This window comes from Cupressus sempervirens, chromosome 1 (assembly GCF_028749045.1).
Source record: "Cupressus sempervirens isolate cs-2001-9-10 chromosome 1, ASM2874904v1, whole genome shotgun sequence".
NCBI lineage: Eukaryota > Viridiplantae > Streptophyta > Pinopsida > Cupressales > Cupressaceae > Cupressus > Cupressus sempervirens.
Genome location: NC_143118.1, coordinates 197236157 through 197247943, shown reverse-complemented (window position 1 = coordinate 197247943; position 11787 = coordinate 197236157). Strand labels below are relative to the sequence as shown.

At 31.5% G+C, this 11787-nt stretch overlaps 1 long non-coding RNA gene across 1 annotated transcript; it reads left to right on the top strand.

Annotated features, from left to right (window-relative positions):
- Positions 1 to 3000: 3000 nt before the first annotated feature.
- LOC149576793 (uncharacterized) lies at positions 3001 to 11307 on the top strand. The gene is made up of 3 exons (XR_016362287.1): positions 3001 to 3187; positions 3333 to 3402; positions 11094 to 11307. It is a non-coding gene; the product is annotated as an uncharacterized LOC149576793 (long non-coding RNA).
- Positions 11308 to 11787: the final 480 nt, after the last annotated feature.

The window sequence follows — 11787 nt, the reverse complement described above, 5'->3', positions numbered from 1 at the left end:
ATTGTAGTGGCTAGCTACCTATACATTTCGGTGAGATGGATCATCTACCATATAGACATGCTCGATTTGTGCCTTCTTCTTCCTTGGAGGTTCTTCAGATCACTCATTTTCTTTGTGATGGAATATTTTGTGGCTTCTTCTTGCTTCAATGATGCTCTTCATAATCACTCTTTGTTCCTATTTTAGGGGGCATTCCCCTAGTTGGAGGCTTCTTCAATTCTTCACTAGGGTTTTAACTCTTTTTGGGGGAGAGTTTTTCCCACGTGGTTTTCTCTCTTTCCCCGTTTATAAAGGTTGCATCTCTTTGCATTGTACATGGGTATGTTGCCGGGACCCATTCTGCATTTTCATCTTAGTTTTGGGAGCTTAAGGCATTCCCCTAAGTTACACTTAAGGAGGGGTGTTAGAGTAAATAATTAATTATTTATTTATTATTTATTCTATTTACTTAAGCTTACTTAGGTTAATGTATTTATTTAATATTTAGTATTTAATGCATGTAGTGATGAGTTGTTGACAACATGGTAGTTTGTTCCCTTCTAGCATGTTCCACCTTTTTGTGTAAGAGTGCTTAGTTGTCAACCTTATCTTTTACCTCCTTCCAACTTGTTCTACAAGCTTCCTTGAGGCCTTTATAAGTACTCTCTCTCTCATTGTTTCACAATGCATTCCATTGTAAATACAATTTCATTGGTTTGCATTATTTCTCTCTCATGTTTGCTTAGGGTTTTTCCAAGCTCCACCTCTTCCTTCTTAGTTTCCCTTTGACAGGTTATTTTCCATGTAGGTGATCTTGGCGACTGCGGAGTTGGATTTCATCAACTTCTACAAAGTGCACTAGGACTTTTTGGCCCTTTTTTCCTAATTTTTGTAAATACAAAAAATGTTTAAGAAAAGCTATTTTTATGGTGAAAAAATGCCAAAAAATTGAATCGTGAAAACTCAATGTCCTATTCCCTAGAACTTGCAATTCTGACAGTTATTGGTATTTTGTTTTGGGAAAACAAGTAAAGATATAATTTGACTAAACTCGATGCTTTTCATAATGCAAATAAATTCTTAAAATAAATTTAACCATAGAGGAAACTAATTCACACTCTACCAAAAAGTTAATTTATTTTTACAAGCAAATTAGCACTTACCAATTTTGTGGTTGGTGTTGAATTCAAATTTGGAAGTCTCACACATAAATTCAATGAGAAAATTCACTATCTACAATTTTGAATTTTTGTGCAATTTATGTTTTTGCAATTTACCTCTAATGGAAAATTGAATTAATATCAATAAAGTTGGCTTAATAGGAGTAATTAAGACATATAGATCTCAAATTTTGTAAAGAAATAAAATTGTTAAAATGGACCAGCATTCACTCACCATCATATATTTTAAGACAAAACATGCCTTAAAAAATTTTTATAGATAATCACAAAAAAGTATTAAAAATAAGAAGAAAAAATCATTTTAATAGATAGGGGTATATTAGATCATATGTTATTTTCTAAACATGTTTTTCAAGATAAATTTAAATGTTATTTGCAGGGATGAAAAACAATAGACATTAAAAGCATAATTTCAATTCCAAACTTCCCAAATCTATCCAATTGAATTTGTTGGCTCTATTTTTCATTAAATAAGTTAAAGGAATTTTATGTCCACTGAAAATGGGCAACGAGAAAAATGATTGAACAAAAATATGAGTTGTGCATCTTGCAACAGTCTCAAGAATGTGCTAGAATCTGAGATGTGGAAGAAAAGACAAGGCATGTGAAGTGTATTGTTGAATGACTGGTGGATAGAAAATACACATTAGGAAGCCTTCAAAATATTTTATTCAACGCAACATTGCAGACATCTAATATGCAAAACTAAGCACTTATCAGCGATCCCTTTGTCATTCAATTTGTCTTTTGCTACTACTGGTGATCTATGTCAGTTGAACGAGGTTGTTGAAATCATTTCCACAATATTCACTTGTATCTCTCAATATTCACTTGTGTCTATGTTGATGTTGTTGATACTGTGAAATGTGCTTGTATAGCCATCATAAGCATATTTGAACAGAGAAAGCTGGTGCAAACATAAGCATCTCTACCCTCTTCCACTTAACCTCCACTTCGTCCTCCATACACTAATAGCACAACATAGCAAAATGCTATGTATTCCTATTGTGCAATACATATGCCACATACTCTAATAAAATTAAGAAAAAAGAAAAATATATCACTAGCAAAAATGAGCTCAGCTAATGATTACTAGATAAATAAAAATCTAAAATTCATTTTAATATAAATATGCAGCATAAGTTTAAGTTAAATGATCTTTGTACATTTTCTAAAAGCTAAATTAATTAGAAAATACAACTTGAAAGCTATTGTAGCATGCCTTAACGAATGGGACTAATAATTAGACTTTTACATCAAAATATTACTTACGTGTAATTTAAAAAATCATTCCAATTCACTCACACTTTACAATCACAAAAACATTAAAAAATAATAATAATAACCTTTAAATAATCAAACCACGACATCTCAAGTTATATAAGAGATAGTTATCGATGCTCGTGGCTAACTAGCCGACCCAATTGCCATTATTGTCAATTTTTTATTGATTCAAAAACTAAAAAGCTTGATAAAATAAATGTGAAATTAATTATTAAATTTAGTGAAAATGTAATTTAGTCTGCTGCGTAGACGCTTCCGTTATCGATTAGACTATGGTACTAACCGCAATGTTACGCTACAGACAACTGCCCACGAGTTGAAGTCTATATGTAAAACTACCAGTCAACCGAAAGAGATGATATTTAATTGGAAGGATGGTAGTTGCCGTTCACCCAAGTTGAGCCTACCATTCAAATTCATGGTAGAGATGCAAGATTAATATAAGCTGCCAACCATTCCTGCTCTCCTGAAGTCAGGTAAGAATATGTCAAACCCGTCTGACAGTCAAGTTTTCAAAACTAACTACAATGACTTCTCAAACGCTTCAATTCGCCCACCTAAAATTCTTCCACCGCTGGTAAATCACATATATCACAGTTCGATACTATGCAATGTTCTTAAGGATTAGCTACGTTGAATTCTTCAATAAAATGCAGAGACCCTCTGTTTTTCAGTGTTTCATATCTTGGTAGACCGGCCATCAACATGATCTCTATTTTCGAATTAGAGCTGCCATCTTAAATGTAATTCTTCACCCCCAGAAGAACTGAAATATGTTTCTATGAATGTTATATTCATGCATTTTTGTTTTGCAATATCTTCTTTATTTTTATTTTTTTGTCTTGATACCATTTTTTCTGACAAGATAAATGTTCTGTATGTGACCAGCAAAATGAACGAAATCCTGCAGCTGTATGTGGAAGTTTTAACAGAAATGTCGGCTCTTGTGCATTGAAAGGTATGCCAAAGCCTCTTGACCTGAAAGCAATATATGTGAATTAATTTGTGTTTTTTTATGTTATGGTTTTGGAGATTGAAATTATAATTAAAACTATTAATAATGTTTACAAATAATTGAAGATAAAGTTCCGTATAGTGATGAAAAGTAGTTTCCTTTAGAGTCATTTCATGGCTTTCAAATGTGATTGGATTTCTTGTGTGGCTTAAAATAACAAAATAATTATAACAGCATATATTCATAAATGTTTGGTTTGGAGTTTTTAGTGCTGAATATGTTTTTGATGTATAAGCAAGGTTTAGATTGAAGCCCGTTGTGGCAGCAGTTATCCATTAAATGTAAGAATGATAAATGTTTTGCAAAAACTTTATTATTATAAGTCTGCTAATTAGTATAACAAATATAATAAAATTATGCCCAAACAGTTTATTAAAAAGACCTATACAATAACGCAAAATACAAAGATCTTCATTAAAATTGTTATTATCTTCTTTTTTTTTCTTAATATCTGTAGAAATTCAACAATATGTCTCCTCTGATTTTTCAGCCTTTTTTTAAAAGGTAATTTTCAGCTTATCCTTCAGTCTTTTTGTACTCCGCCATCAGTCCTTTCTTTTGACTGCTAACTAATACTTAAAAACAATATGTCTAAAATTTTGAATAATTATACGTTTTTGGATGAATCTATGAAAGTTTTATTTGAATATCGTGTGAGTGTTAACCATTCGAACCAGTTTGACTAATAAGAGGCTGAAAAACATAACGTCAATAATTTCTTTTTTAAATATCCGGAATGTAAAATCTGAGCTTCATACCCATTAATTACAACATTCAGCGAAACTTATTAGCTTGTAATATTAGAATTAGTGTGGAAGGTGCTTAAGATGGCCGCACCTCACCTAACATGTATCTCTCCAAACCTAACAGTCCCATCCCATACAGAACGTCAACTTAATTGAAATTTGCTCGTCAAATCTCTATTAATGCCTATAACATGGGACTTAGCAATGGTTTTACAAGTTATAGATAGAAAGAAAGCAAACAATCAACCAAAAGTCCTGCTCTCCAAAACCATTTTTTACATTGACGAAAATGTAATGGGTTAGGCTTTTAACAATAATTTTCATTCCACTCTTTAAAAAAACTAACCAAAGAGTGGAATGATATTAAATAAGTTTAGTTGCCTTTCATGTTTTAGTTTTTTTTTATCCTTTTTGAAGAGGAGTGAAAAAATTTCCTACACCTAACTTAAATATGCTTTCTATTATTTTGAACTTACGTAACTTCAAAAAAAGACTATTCAGTTTTTTTGAAGTTAAGTACTTATGCTGTTTTAAGATTTATTACCATTACAGTTATCTGCAAACAATTAATACTGAATCCTATATTTTGGGCTAATTTTTGTTGTTGCGTGATGTTTAGTAGGCATAGTTTGATGCTATCTTTGATCAGTTATTTCTGCTTTCATGAGGTGTATCAGTTGCTTTGATAGTTGGTTTCTGTTTTTTATTATTTTGTGAGAGTGATCTCTTTGCTGGTTCTGACTTTTTGGCAATACTCAGCTTGTCAAAAATAGTAATTTTCATTCTAATGATAGATTAGAGTATGATTTAAAATATTGATGTTAAACATGTATATACATAATGGGATAATGTAATAATAATTTTTATTGAATTTTTTTTACAATCAAATAATTTTATTTAGTAAGAAATTAGGATATGTGTGTGTGTGTGGGTAGATACAATTATAGATATAGATATAGATCTATGAGGACATATGGAAAACAACATGACCTCATATAAACTAGAAATAATGCATAATTAAAATGTGTGAGAAGCTAACGAGATAATTGGGTTTCACATCCAAACTTATCAATAATATTAACCAAAATAGTTTGTCCAAATTCACAATGGTGATTGTGATGAAACTTAATTTCAACATTAGATAATCTAATTATCAAATGATGCTATTATCCAAAATTTGAAGAATTTTGTCAATACTAACATGGTGTGATGGCTAGGTTGTGTTGTTATTGTTTGTTCAATCAAGGTTTTTATCTTGTCAAGGTGGTAACTTTTCAAATGTTTAAATTGGGATAATGTCTACCATTTGTGACCTCATTGATTCATATCTTTGAGTCAAAAGAATTTAATCCTTTAAAAAAATTGAAGAATTTTCAATAACTTTTAAATTATAAAGAAAAGTGTAAGTAATTTTTATAGTAACATTGTAGATTTCCTGTTTGGGCTTTAGACAAATCACTATGTGAGGCATATGCTACAATTTGAATTGGTACTGGTATCCCAAGGTTATACTAAGGTCTTGCTAGAATTTAACTCATTAAATATTATCAATTGTCTTAAGGGGTCATAAGACCCTAATTGAACCATTTGAAGCTTAATAATTAATTATATAAGCATTTTAAACTCCTTATATATATATATATATATAGAATTTTATGTGTAATCATGAAGGGAATTGAGTGGAAGATGGACTCACAAACTTAGGTGTTTTGAAACCTAGTTAGGAACAATGGGCAAAGAATGGCATCATCCCTCGTGAGATCAAATTACTAATTGAAAATTATAGAAAGAGATTGTAACTTGGTGCTATTTTTGGAATTTTGGATTTCAAATTCAAACATATGTAGATTAGCATATGATAATTTGAATAATATTCATTATTATGGTGTGGTATCACACATAAATTTATGGTCTCTACTAATTTCCTTTAATTCATTTTCATGATCGTTTGTCTCCTTTTTTTCCTTGAAAAAATGGATGAAGACAAGAACCATATGGAACCTATTATCTATCAAAAATAGAAGGAGAATACTAAAGTTTAGAGTGAATTTACTATTGGAGACCTCTCTCTCTCTCTCTCTCTCTCTCTCTCTCTCTCTCTCTCTCTTTCTCTCTCTCTCTCTCTCTCTCTCTCTCTCTCTCTCTCTCTCTCTCTCTCTCACACACACACACACACACACACACACACGTGTGTGTGTGTGTGTGTGTGTGTGTGTGTGTGTGTGTGAGAGAGAGAGAGAGAGAGAGTATAATTTTATGTGTATATCATGAGGGGAATTCAGTGGAAGATGGGTTTGCAAACTTAGATGTTTTGAAACCTAGTTAGGAACAATGAGGAGAGAATGGCATCATCCCTCATGAGGTCAAATTACTAGTTCAAAATTATGGCTAGGGTTATAAATTTGGTGCTATTTTTGGAATGGTGGATTTCAAAGTTAAACCTATCTAAATTAGTGCTATAAAAATAATATTCATTATTATGGTGTGGTATCTCACACATGTGATTTCATGATCTCTACTAATTGTCTCTTACTCATTTTCATGGTTGGTTGCCTCCTTTATTTTCCTTGAGAAAAATGGATTGAGACAAGAATGGTATGAAACTTATTATCCATCAAAAATAGAAGGAGAATGGTAAATTTTAGAGTGAGTTTACTATAGGAGACCTCACTATATACATTCCTAAACTATGTGGGTCTAACCCTCAAGCCAAAATGATATTTTTGGAAGCACAAGAAAAAAGATTTTTCAAGGGTTTTTTATTAAGCTAGAGATTTTGAAATAATTTTTGGTAGAGGTTTATTATAATATAGTCAAGGGAAGAATTTTTTTCAAGGATAAGAGGAGTACTAGTGAAGCCTTGGAAATGTTTCTTGAAAAGGGTGAGAGGGATAAACTTTTATGGTGGGTATAGCAGGGCTTCTCTCAATCTTGTGTGGGCATTAATAGTTTAAGTTATTATGAGGTATGTGATATTTGATGGTTAATTATGTAGCCTTTTTAAGTATCATTTTACCATTTCAAGTATAACAAGTGCATTTCTCTATCATTATACCTTTTTCCATTATTGCCTCATAGCCTTAAAATTTGTGTAGGAAGAATTTGTCACAACCAGTTTTAGACAAGGATCTCATTCTTCTAATTAAAAACAAAAGGGTATGACTACAAAATATTTTAATAATTTACATGGTCTTATTTTCCATCTATATATATTCCATCATGCCATGTGTCCCCCCCTATAACATTGTCCTCATACAACCCTCGATGCACAACACTTCCCCTATAGCTATGTTGACATACATTCCAAATTTCCTAGTTGTCTCCTAGGATTACCCTTCCTCAAGATGGCTGAAAATTAAGGACCCCCTATGGTATCATTTTCTCAAATTAACCCTCAGTTGGAACATGTTGTGGATTTTGGTGAGGTTGCTACAAATTCTACTGGGGGGAGGAGACTCTTCCACAGAATTGCTAATAACACTAATAAGAAAAAAATGGATGAAAAAAAGAAGAGTCTAAAATAGGTTGATTTGGACTTTCAATATTTGGTCTTCGCAGTTTTTTGCGACATTGAGGATGAGGAACAAGAAACTGCTAAGACCCCCCAAAAAATAAAGGAGGTCTCCCAAGAGAAAGATTTATCTCATGTGTCAATTAGTTTTAGCATGGACATCGTTGATTTCACTGCCAACAAGAATTCCCTAGGCATTAGTGATAATTCCCCCTTGACTGGTACTTCTCCGAAGTTGAACAAGGACCCTCCTATCCCCTCCCCCCTATCTAGACCCTCCTCCCCACCCCCAACTTGGATAAAACCATTTTTGTACAAGTTGAAGTTGGATTAAAGAATCTCTACATGGAGCTGGAGAACCTAAAGAAACAAATGATGGAGCTTGACCTTGGGTTCAACACCCTAGTGGAGTTTTATGTTAAATTTATGCATGTTGCAAATCTACCCTCCAACTCTTATAGCAAGAGAAGGTGGAGGGTACAAAGTGGAGGATGCGAACAGTGTCCAAAGACTTTACAAGTTCCTTGCTGATGATTAGTTGGATGTGTTGTTAGCGAAACAAACCCCCCTATAGGAGAAGAAAGAATGAGGGTTCGACCTCATTTTCTTCTTTAATTTTATTTTTTGTTTATGTTGGTTAAGTGCAAACCTTGCATGGCTACTTTTATGAGAACTTTAAAAAAACATGGTTTCTCTTAGTTTATCTTTTTTGTTTTACTATGAACAATTATGCTTGTAGTTTATATTTCTATTATTTTATTACTATCATATATTGGTTCTATGATAGTAGGTTGTTGAACTCTCATAGCTCACTATTTTTTATATTGAATATGGGTGGCTAATTTGTTGACTGTAATTATGGCCCGTGGGTTGTCAGTCAACTTATAGTGATGTTTTCACTTTTTTATTGTTCCATATGGGCCAGTCACCCATTTTGTTACTACTTTTAATATGAAAAACATTCTTCAATGCTAGAGGATATCTCCTCAAGGGATGATGGTGAGTTTTATCTAGGTAAACATACAAACCCTAAAAGGGCAGATTATTTCCATATTAAATTCTTTGTATATGATGATGAAGACTTTGATTACTCCCCTTTTATTGATTGTGTTCAAGATTCTTTCAACCCCAACTCTAATGTGAAAGAAAAAAGGAAAGTGGGGGGTTCTTTTTCTATATTGGCTAAGGGAGAAGAAAATTCCCCTTTTCCCTCCTAGTCTTCCTATCTAGTAAAACTTTAAAATGATATTGGTCATTTTGAGGAGCCTCTTTTTTAGCCCCCAACCAATGATGAAAATAATTGAGACCTCTATGTCGAAATCTCTATGGGGAAAGAACAATCCTTTAGAAAAAAGAATCATCAAAATATGTGATAGTTAGAATATTGGAAATAGTATTAAGGATACCATGGATGGTCACTATTTACCACTGATATGGATTATTTTATAGATTAATTCCCTTAAGGACAGAAGGGTTACTACCTTGAAGAATCAAATTATTGAAAAAAGTGTTTCCATAACCCATGAACCTTACGAGGGGATTCAAAATATAAAATAAGATCATGAATAGAGAATCAAAGCTTTGGAGGAGGATTTTTTCCAAATTCCATGAGAAAATGAGGGAATTTATAGTAATCGACCATACTATTATGGAGAATAGTTTAGATGAACATAGAAAATGAAATGCAGAGTTTGAGTTTAACTATTGACTATTAACTAGAAGTGTTATGTCTGAAAATAAAATTGTTGACTCTACATTGGCCTATGATTCTCTTCTCAAGCCTTCTACAAGACTTCAAAGAAAGGACAAGGGTATTATGCTAATTGATGGTATGGTCAACAAGCTATAGAGTACAAATGATGAATGTCAAAATGAATGGAAGTCTTCTAAAAGCACATAAGATTTATGGGGGTTGGTACCTTTTTTTTTATTAATGGTTTGTTGTGGTCCTATGTCAAGTTAGTCATTAGTTTCTTTTTCTTAGACTTGTTTTTTATGGAAGAGTTTTAGGTCCCTTCACAACATATTTTCATTATAATCAATGTCAGTATTTTAGGTTCCTTTACAACCTATTTCATTGGACTATTTTGTTGCGTGAGCTTCTTTATTTGTTTCTCTTATTTGAATGTCATTTGATTTCACCAATAATCTAGAGACAATACTTATTGCAAAAGAGATGTCTATCTCAATAGCTATAATATATTTCAAAACAGATACCAACATTATAAATTTTCATATTCATCTTACTTATATCATTATTATTTCTCATATATTTACTTTGTGCTAATGGAATTCCCATTTTCATCCAGTCATCATAAAACGAAATAAAATTTTAGACTATAATAATGAACAAATATTCATGAAATGATTTCCATACCTCTTTTCTAATCAACTGAGTCATAAATCCAAAATCATTCATCTAAAATCCTTAGCTACTTATTTTAATTTGTGACATTATTAAATATTATGCATTATAAATATAAAATTTATTTATATAGAAAGAGATAATTTAACTTTTTTATTTTATTGTTTCTAGAGGATTCAAGATACTACTATGTAGTTTTCAAGTCAAACACATTGACCCATGTTTTTTGAGTAATGGTTAGTAATAACCTATATGTCATGAGAATGAATAGAATACTTAGTACTAGCTACAATTAGGTGATGCTCAAAGAAGTGAAACAATGACCTTCTCAAATGTTCATTCCAATATTATTACAATGGTGATATTGAATGTCTCTTTTTTCAACTTCAATCTTATTTGGTAGTCTCATATTACTTTTACCATATGTAGACCCAAAACACATGTCTAATATTCTTTCCTTATCAACTAATAGATCTTAATATGATTTTAAAATTTATTTCAATAATAATAATAAAAATAAAAAATATTTCCCCTAATTGCATGATTTCCTGAAACCATCATTGTTTGAATGTTACAGTTCTGAATTTAACATAATTAAAAAAAAATATATCCTTTGATCTAATATTTACAAACTTCCTTGCTAATTTCTGTATAATTTATCTTCACTCTTCGACCTTCTGTACAACTTTGAAGGAAAATGTTCATATCTCAAAAATCCCACACTAAAAACATTACGAACAATTTCTTATTTCTCATCTCTCCTATATTGTGATTGGATTCCAAAACTTAAACAGTATATCATTTTTTTTTCAAAAACTATAACAGTTTAAAACATCATAGATGTACTAAAACATTCAGCTTATGAAGCAACGAAACATTTGTTGTTGTTGTATACATGACACAAATAAGTCATTGTTCAGACTACGTCATGTTTTTCGTAAGTCACTGTATCTGCTTTTCTATTCTTACTGTTAATTCATTCGTTCTTACGATGTGTGTTGTTTATGTATAGCTTATGATAAAGAAAGAAGCAGCTGATTCAGAAGGGTTCGTACGCATAACTATATCTTTTCAGCCATTATACCTGGACTGTTCATAAGTTGACAATATACAAAGGTTAATGTAATGCTGAGTAGGGAATTCTTAAAACAGTTCCTCTAAAATATATGGCTTTTGAACGATGTTATTGCAGTGAGCATAAAATGCAAATCATTTTTTATTGATCATTGAATATAGCTCATAGATAAGTTATACAATCATCCTGCAACACTTTCTATTGGAATTTGTGGCAATTAGACTGGTTTAAGTAGCTGTTCTATGCTGAAGGACTGTGTTAAAAAACAAGTTTCTATTAATATACACTGTATATTGAATTTGATCATAAAAAGCTTCAGTAATGAATCTTGATAAGAAATATAAGAAAAAGAATCTCTAACTATGTTCACAACATTGTAATTCTAGTACAATTTCTATTGTAAGTTAGCAATAGTTAATGATAGTAATGCATACAATCTTCACCTGACTGAGTGAGTTGTCCAACACATAATAGCCACCATGTAGATAAATTCAATGTTTGTACAACAATAAGTTATATAATTAAAGATGAAGTATGCAGTTCCGTTGCTCAGTATTGTTCAAGCCTCAATTTTTTCGGGATATTTCATTTAGTAAATTTTAGCTACTCTAAATATCTGGAATGGTATCTA